Here is a 9,547-nt window from a genome sequence, read left to right on the forward strand (position 1 = left end):
GAAAATAAGTTATGCTGAGATTAGTTATATTGAGATTAGTTTTTAGTGGTTGTTTGGTTTATGGTACTAAAAATAATATGTATTGCATTCTTTTTAAGAATAAATTATTTGTTTACGAAAATATCCTCACCTTATTTAGCTTAATTATTTTTATGTCTTCATTCTTATGATTTTTATGTGTGTTCAACTATGTGTGCATATATACAAAGTTGCTTTTTTTCTTTTTTCTTTTTATAATTGATGTAGTTTCATAATTCAAAACGGTAATGTGTACTAACACTAGGCAACACTTTTGTAGTTCCTAAAATATTTTACGGATTTCCAGTGCATGGTAATTATTACTATTAAATTTACTTCTATTTACTTTATAATTAATATCTTCATTGTACTAAGAACTTTTTATGTTATCAATTCACAAAAATCACATTTAGAAGGAAGAAATTGATGTTGAATTCCGCTTTTCTATGCTTACAAAATTGTAGTACCTACATTTTGTTTGATATATAACAACGGTCGAAATATATTTAATTTATGTACAACTTATTAGTAGTGTAAAAAGTACATGAGCTTTTGCATATAGGTATACCAAGTTGATTTTGTAGTAGTTTGTGTAGGATGGTGTAGTCAAGTTCCCAACATCCCTGAATTTCCTCAAAACAAAGGTATACCAAGTACTCTTTTTCTTTGTTTGCTTAATAAAAGTGATTTGAAAAATCATCAAATGCAGTAATAAAGTGGTTGGCATTTCTCATACCTCGTGTAATACCGAAAACAAAGAAATTGGTCATGAGAGATAATGGTAGCACTTTAGATCCCTCAATATCAATACATTTTAGTTTCGATCCTTATTTTGCATGAATCTAACATATTTTGATTTTTACATTGTTAATTGTGCATTTTGATCCTTTATATAAGAAATCTGTTGTGTTTATAGTATTTTTAAATAATTTAATTTTAAAAAAATTAAAATATTTCACATTCGAATAGACAATTAAAATTAAAAATTTAACTCTCAAAATTTTGATAATGACACATAAATTGAAACATAGAAAATAGCTTATAGTTCATTAAGTTTATAAAATTCAAAAGCAATGGGATGAAAAAATGCAAAGTTCAATTAATAGGATATTAATTTTTCTTAGTCATATATGTCACACCCATTTTTTAACCAAAATTGTGATTTTAAGTTTCAAAAGGGTTTTCATTATTAACTGATAAAATACAAAGTTTGTTTCGAAAAAGATTCTTTTTCTTTTAAACTCAGAGTCGCCACTTGACATAAATTGGGTGTGCCAAGTTACCTTTGAAAATCCTTTTTCAAAATAATTTGATCCTAAAAACTGATCCACGAACAGAGATTCTAGTTAAGAAATTCTGTTGACCGAGGGGAAGATGTTCCGCATCCCTCAGTCCCGTGGTTTGACCACGGTCTCTCCGTAGAGTATATTGGCTAGTATGATACTAAGGAATGCATAAACCAATCAAACACACAACGAGACAACAAATAATCAAACAATCAAGTCTGAAAAAAACAGTGTCTGGTCCAATTATTACAATCTGAAATAAAAGCTACTAAAATAAACCTACGCTAACCTACACTAGTCCTAAACTATGCTCTACCCGATGCCTCGGGCCTTGATCACGAACATCCTTCGCATACAAGAGACTTCGGGGCATATCCCGATGAATAAGTACAAATAGCCTTGGGGCATTCCCCGGCTAAATAAATACAAGTGATCTAAATGCAGTAAATAAAATCATTCAACAAGTATTCCAAACATTTCACAATCCACAAGTTCTATTTTGCCTACCCGAGCCTACCATTTTCCTACCCAGCTGGACCTATCATGGCATTATCATATTCAACGACATCAATGAATCAAAACAACTAACGCTTGCACTTTATCAATTTTTAATTTCTACCTCACTTATTTCTAATCGAGTTTAAATTATTAATTATTCAATTCAAAAAATCAAATAATCAATATTAACAATCACTTACGATGATCCAAACATATCAAAATTAACTAAAACAAAATTCACTCATCGATAAATTTACCACACAAAGTGTCAAACAATTAAGATGAATTGAGAATGAGATGAAGAATGGACCTTAATGCTACTTTTATTCTAGTATTACTCAATTAAATGAGATGGAGTCCGCGGTGAGAACCTTAAATTGAGCCTCAGTGACAGACAAATCTAACCCCCAACTCTATTTTACGTCTGGATGGTGTTATCTAATGGGATTACTTTGTTGGTGGATTGGTTTTGGGATGGGCATAAACTGAAATTACTGTTTTCGCTTCGCCGGAGCTCCAGTAAGCCCAGGCAGTGACATAAAAGAGAGGTCGGTCACTGATTTTGGCGTTCCCAGTTGATTTCGATAGAAGTTTTGGCAATTGGGACGTCTGGGATGGAGCCGCTGCAATTTTTAGTGGGTTGTTTCCGGAATTATCTCTTTACGTACTCTTTCTATCTCTCCATGTCTCCATCTCAAACTTACTCGATTAGCTCCCACTAATTTTTTTATTATTTTCTTTACTCTGTGTATCTGAGTGTGTTACTGTGTGTGTGAGCTATCTATGTGTCTTGGTGATGTGATGTCTATGGCGATTTGGGAGTGTGTATGTATCCTCTCTTCCATTTAATTCTCTTCCTCCTCTATTGTGTGAATTGTGTATGTATTTTGTGGAGAAGATAATTGTATGTGAGTTGTGTGTATATTGTGCATTGATGGTGAATATGTGGGGAGCTATGTGTATTGTATTGTGAATGTGTATTGTTGTTTGTGGATTTCAATAAGAATGATGGTGTGTTTTTATTGTTGTTGTGTGAAATCTGTTAAATGGAAAAGGAAAAGAAAGCATGGGGTAAGAGGGTATGTGGGGGTAGGGAGTAGGAGTGTGAGTGGTTGTTATTTTTGTTAGGGTGATGTATCAAAAGTGGGGTATTTTTGTTAGATTAGTTATTTTTGTCTTTTTAAGAAAATTATTAAATAGGTGAAGGTGTATGATAAGGTGAGCCAAAAATGGATAAATTGGGTTTTTGGGAGGGGTAAAATTACGTGCCTACATCATGCCCCTCTTTGAATGTAAACACAAAGTGTTTTCAGACAAAGAAGTAGACTATGAGACAGAATTTTATCCCGAGCATTATTCAAAGAAAGAAAAAGAAGGATAGAGAGTACCATCGATTCTTGATTTAGGACATCCTATCTACCCAAGTTATAAGAAAATCAAGTCCCAAGTATCTCAAAGGGTTGAAAGGAGAAGGACTATACCGAGTTGGAGAGTCGAGTGAGGTCCTTTCGAGGTTTCGATCCGCGGCTCTGTCATTACATCAAAAATGAAAATTACAAGTTCAAAACATAAATAAAATTACAAAAGTCCTATCCATGCAGCTTTCCTTGGTTCTTGACATGCTATTTCATCACCCTATTCTCCAGGTGGAATCCTGACTTGTAATTTCCTTACTCTGTTCTCCAAACGAGCTCCCGACTTGCAATTTCATCACCTTATTGCTTGACTTTCAGTTTCTTCACCCTGTTCTCTAGGTGGGCTCCTGACTTGCTATTTCTTCCATCTGTTGACTTTCAATTTCTTTACCTTGTTGCTTGACTTTCAAATTCTTCACCTTGTTGATTGACTTTCTATTTATTCGCCCTGTTCTTTAGGCGGGCTCCTGAGATCACATCAAAACTAGAAAGAAAATTAATTCAAACAAAGAGTATTATAAAAAGAGATTCAATTTGCCAGAAAAGTAAAGTCCTATTTTCTAGGAGGGTCCAAAGTGGAGTTCCAAATAACAGGAATTAATTTTTTTTGCCCTAGTTTATCATCAGAGAACTTCTGTGAAAGTCACATCATAACTACTTGAAAACCCCAAACAAGGAAATGCATCTTTTATGGGTCAATGGGAATGATTCGAATAGAAAGTACATTTTCAAAGAGTTAAGGGGAATAACTCGACTAGAAGGTACATCTTCTAGGAATCAAGGGAAATGAATCGACTAGAAGGTACATCTTCTAGGAGTCAAGGGGAATAACTCGACTAGAAGGTACATCTTCTGGGAGTCAAGGGGAATGACTCGGCTAGAAGGTACATCTTCTAGGAGTCAAGGTTCAATTTAAGAAGTGTATCACCTAGCAATTCAAAACCAAAATACCTGGACAAGGAAGGGTGTTTCTGAGGGATATATAATGATGAATTTTACCATGATTTGATTATCAAACCTGTGCAGCAAAATTACTTCCTGCATTTGTAGAGTTGAGATATTGCAACCCTTGATATTTATGCTTTGAAGTCCTTGATTTGAAGGTAACATGTTTCCTGTTTCATCAAAGAAAACTTATGAGTTTAAAATATGGTTGCTGGTTTTTGGCTTTAGCTTTCGCGGAAATCGCTCTTGCCATCGTCATATTTAACCTTACTTCCAACCATTAGCATATATTAGGGGTGAAAAAATTAGCCCAAACCCATTTCTCCCGCCCAACCCACCCATGTTTTAATGGGTTGGGCTAGAGTAATTGAAGATGGGCTGATTTGGGCTAGCCCGAGTGAACCCATCATAAATCATCAACCCAAATGGGCTCATAATGATGCCCAACTTTGACCCATAAAGATATTTAATCCTAGTATTTATAATTTCTTTTTTAATATTTTTAGTTGCTTCAATTATATTTTTTTTTCGTCTTGAAATAATTGTAGTAATAAATCAATTTTTGAATGAAGAAAAATATTTTTTTCTTACACCATCCCACTACCCATACCCCTCACCCCTAGATCGACCAACCTTAGCCCCCTCCCTCCCCCAAAAAATTATTTTTTTAATTTATATTTTTAAGAAAATAATTTTTTCTCACACCATCGGATTACCTCGACCCCACCTCCTTACTCCAACCGCTACCACCCCCTAAAAAAACACTTTTAAAAAAAAATAAAAAATCAAAGTCATTTTTTACCCCAACCAACCCCTACCCCTGACCCTCCAAAAAAAAGATTTTAATAAAAAAATAAATTCTTGAACGATCCCCTTACCCCCAATTCACTAAACACGACCCTCTACCCCACCCCCATAAAAAAACTAAATTTTTCTTACCCCACCCCCTCCCCTCTCCCTACCCAAACCCACCCACAGCCCCCTCCCTTAACAATTATTATTTTTTAATTTGTATTTTAGAAAAAAATTTAAAACTTTTTTCTTAGACCACCCCTACCTTTACTCCTTCCCCTCCCCCCCAAAAAAATCTTTAAAATTTATTTCATAAATAATCATATTTTTTTCTTTTTTCACCTCTCTTATCTTATTCGTTATAATTGTTTTGTGTTAAATATATATATACAAATGCTTTTATTAATTTTTTTTAGTTTTCATATGTTATTTTTATGTGAAAACAATAATATAAATATAAATATAAAAAAAATATCATTCCAACTTAAATTGCTACTAGAATGGTAACTTATTCAATGGTGGGTTAAGTTGGGCGGATTGGGATATAACCCACTGTTTAGTCCATCTTGGCCCAACCCATCTTAGCCCACTATATTTTGGGCGGGTTGGGCAATAACTCATTTGTCGCTTTAGCCTATTTTGACCAGCCTAAATTTGGCCCAACCCTCTTATTTGTCACCCCTAGCATATGTCATTGACTTGCTGCATCATTGACCCAAACTCAAATTATTAAGAGTGACTCTGAAACAAACATAGCATCTATGGAGAAGAAAGAAAAGACAATGAATGTCCCTATTGAAAAAGAGAAAAAAAAATTATCTGAAAGTGACAGTCAACTCTAATGATTATGACATGCATTTTGGATTAAGTTGTCTGATCTTTCCATCCAAACTTTCACCAATTGTTGTTGAGTTAATGGCCATGAAATTGAGTTACCTCCTTGGGCCAATCGCATTCAGAGACCTCATTCGGCTAGTGACACCTTGAAGGGTTTTTGCCAACAAGCCTATTTCTTTCTCTCAGCTCACCATTGCCCTTTGGTGTCCGTGAGGGTTTTCACTAATAAGACTCTCTTATTTTCATTTCTCTCCATTTACTATCGTCTTACGGTGCCCATGCGAGTTTTTACCAATAAGACTCTCTCATTTTTATTTCTCTCCTGATTTCTTACACCGAGGAAGACAAATAGTTCCCAAAATACATTATCATATGCATTGCATGCTTAGCCTTAACATCCTCAAAGATTGATCTAAAGGTTTTCTTTGGTTGTAACTTGGCTTTTCGATAAGGTTAGAAAGAAAGGATGGCATGAGGCCCAAACGATACTTGAAGTGGGGTGGACTTACAACTTTGGAATCGACTCAAATAATGAAGATTAACTCATGCCCCAGTTTCTTTTGACTAGGCAATTCTAAATTATTCATTTGGTTGGACCGAGCCCAGGGTATGGCAACCTACGTATCTCATCCCCGTGAGAAGAGAATCAGGTCACGCGTAGTTCCGATAACTCATTCTTTTGATGATTCAGATTTTTTTCTCTTTTGTTGAATCTTTTTCTCTTTGGGACCTTTTATGACTCTATTTTTCTTGACACTCTTCTTTTTGTCTTCCCTTTTGACACGTTTTTCTCTTTTTCTTTTTGAAACTTTCTGACACTATTATTTTGCTCTACACTTTTTCTTTTGAGCTTTACTGACTCTATCTTGATTTCAAAAGAGGGGTATGAAAGAAAATAAAACTAAATCTCAAATAGGGTAAACAAAGAATGAAACAATGTTTGTATAGCATAACAAAATGCCTTCATCATATCAATCCTTGAAAATGCAAGTACACATCATGAAATATGAAGTGAAAGATGAAGATCATTTTTGACACTTTAACAACACTAACTTTAACTGAGCATGTGTGTCACTTCTTCTTCTACACTTGTAAAACATACAACTCCACCTTTGTTGTACATCCCTCACATCGAATAACTCATGCTTTCGTGGAGTTGATTTTATTTTTGTTCCTCTTGATACATGATCACACATTTATTGTTTGATCTAATTAAGACAAGTCTTTCAATTGATGATCAAGTTATTCTTGTGATTCTCAAAATAATTACCTTAATTGTTAAAGAAGGATTCAACTTGATCACCAAATATCTCATACTCTATCTATTTTATTTGATGCTTTTTTTCTCCATGAAACATTCTGATTCAAAGTTCTTTCCTAAACTGAATTTTAAGATCTAGCTAAAAATTCCGTCAGCATGTCATATCACTCGAATCGCCATAAAATATACTATGTAAAGAAAAAAAACAACACATATTTAAAACACAAAGGAAAATGGGACACTCCATTTAGTTAAAATAAAATATAGAAGGGTTTAAACATAAACGACAAAGGGACAAAATAAGATAGATTTCGAACTATAACCCTGAAATAATTCGGATAACATAAAACAAAACAAAACAAACTACCAGACTTCTTCCTGGTAGGGAGAGGAGTGACTTATCAATTACTGAGCTTGAAATCTTAGCCACTGATTTGCATATTAGCATGACTAGAGCTTTCACCGCTATCAGACATATTTTGTGAAAAATTATCTTTTGACTTCCTCCTTTTTGCAAACTCTGTCCTCGGTTGAAACTTGGACATAAAAGTTCCTTGGTAAATATATGGGGGTCGATGACGATGTTGAGTGACCGATGCACGCCATTGTGGATAAGAATATGTATGAGTATACCGTTTTGCATTGTTCAAAGGATATCGAGAAAGTGGAATGAAATATCTTGGATTTTGGAAAGAGGAACCTTGTTGCAGGTAATTATGTGGATATGATGTGTAGGGTTGGGTTTGAGGCTGATAGTATTGTTGAGTTGACCCTCTCAAGCTCCGTTGTGTCCCCAACACAACAATAGCTACATTCTCCTTCTTCTTTCCTTCAGTCCTCTTTAATTGATTACAACATCGTCTCAAGTGTTTTACAGAATCCTCGTACCTATCATGCTCCTCAAATTCTGATACCTCAAAGTTAGGAGGGAGGTTAATACTTGAAGACATGCCCCAGTCCTTATATACAACATTTTTATAATTCGCAGGTTCCAAAGAATTTTTCATAGCCTTTTCTGCACCCTTCATTTTCCAAGCCATTTTCTCTTGCTCTTCTATCATGCCAAACTTCTTAGTAAGAAATTTTGGTGATACAATTAACATAGATGTGGGCTCAAGAGTATAATAGTGATTATGAAGATTATTAAACATTGACTCACTAGCAGATTGGGAAAGCACAATCGTTAGACGAAAAACCAAAGTGGAAGTCTCAGTAGAGGGTTTGGCAATATAAACAGAGACGACAGGTGGTGCTATCAATGTGGTAGAGTTACACTGAAGAGCTAGAGAATGAGTGATGGAAGCATTGGGATGATTTTGTCTTAGAATGAATTCTGAGGCATGTTATGGTTGATCAACAACAGTAGGAAACTGACTTTGCAATTGTGATGGAAATCTCAAGGTATTTGCGGGGTCAATAGTGGGGAATGGAGGAGGAGGCAACCTACTGGCCCAAGCTCGATACATTTCCATCATTTGTTGCCTTAATCTCACAATCTCTTGCTTTAAATTCTCATTTTCCTGACTCTTTATTTGATCCATGATATCACTCTCTATATCCTTATTGGACATAACTAACCCTTCCTTGAATTTGGTGCCATGTGGAGGACCATCCAGAATGCCACAAACCAACCACCTTAATTAACTGAACAAGAGATAACAAATGCGTTAGAGTTCAACACTTTCTCAAAAAAAATTTCTCTTTTTTTTTCTTTTTAAAAAGATCACCGAACCTAAAAAGGGTGCCTACATATCTCACCACCAAAAGAGGAGAATCAGGTCTGCGTAGTTTGTGAAGTTTGGCAAAATATGACCAATCAAACACTCTTTATTTTTTTTTCTTGAAACTTTAAGAAAAAAAGAAAATAACAAATTGTCAAAAGAATTGTCGAAATTGTTTTTGAATTTTTCAGCTTCCTATACAAAATAAAACCTATGATTACCAAAGAAAAATCTTTTTGGATTTTCAATTTCGAATTTCATACGAAAATGAAACTTGGAACTATTAAAGAAAAATATTTTTGTAGTTTGCTTTTAAAAATATATGTGAAATACCTACTCTAAATGAAAAGTGAAGAAAATCCTTTTGGATTTTTTAAATAAGATCACCGAACCCTAGAAGGATTTCCAACGTATCTCACTCTCGAAAGGGGAGAATCAGGTATGCGTAGTTCGTCCAGATTGGACAATTAAGGATTAAATAACAAACTAAATCTTGACTTAAGAGACACGATCAAAGACAGACAATGAAAAATGTTAATAAAATCTTTTTGGGTTTTTAATTTGACACTTCACATGAAACAGACACCAACAACTATGAAAGAAAAATCTTTTTGGTATTTTTGTTATATGAAATGTACAAAACTTCTACCATCCTTTTGTATTTTCTTTAAAAAAAGTTCCTATTAAAAAAATATATTTAATTTTTTTTAATTATGAATGCTTACTAAAGGAGACAAAGGAAAATCTTTTTAAAGTTTGTCTTCTTTTAATTTT

Source organism: Capsicum annuum, chromosome 7 (genome assembly GCF_002878395.1).
Source record: "Capsicum annuum cultivar UCD-10X-F1 chromosome 7, UCD10Xv1.1, whole genome shotgun sequence".
NCBI lineage: Eukaryota > Viridiplantae > Streptophyta > Magnoliopsida > Solanales > Solanaceae > Capsicum > Capsicum annuum.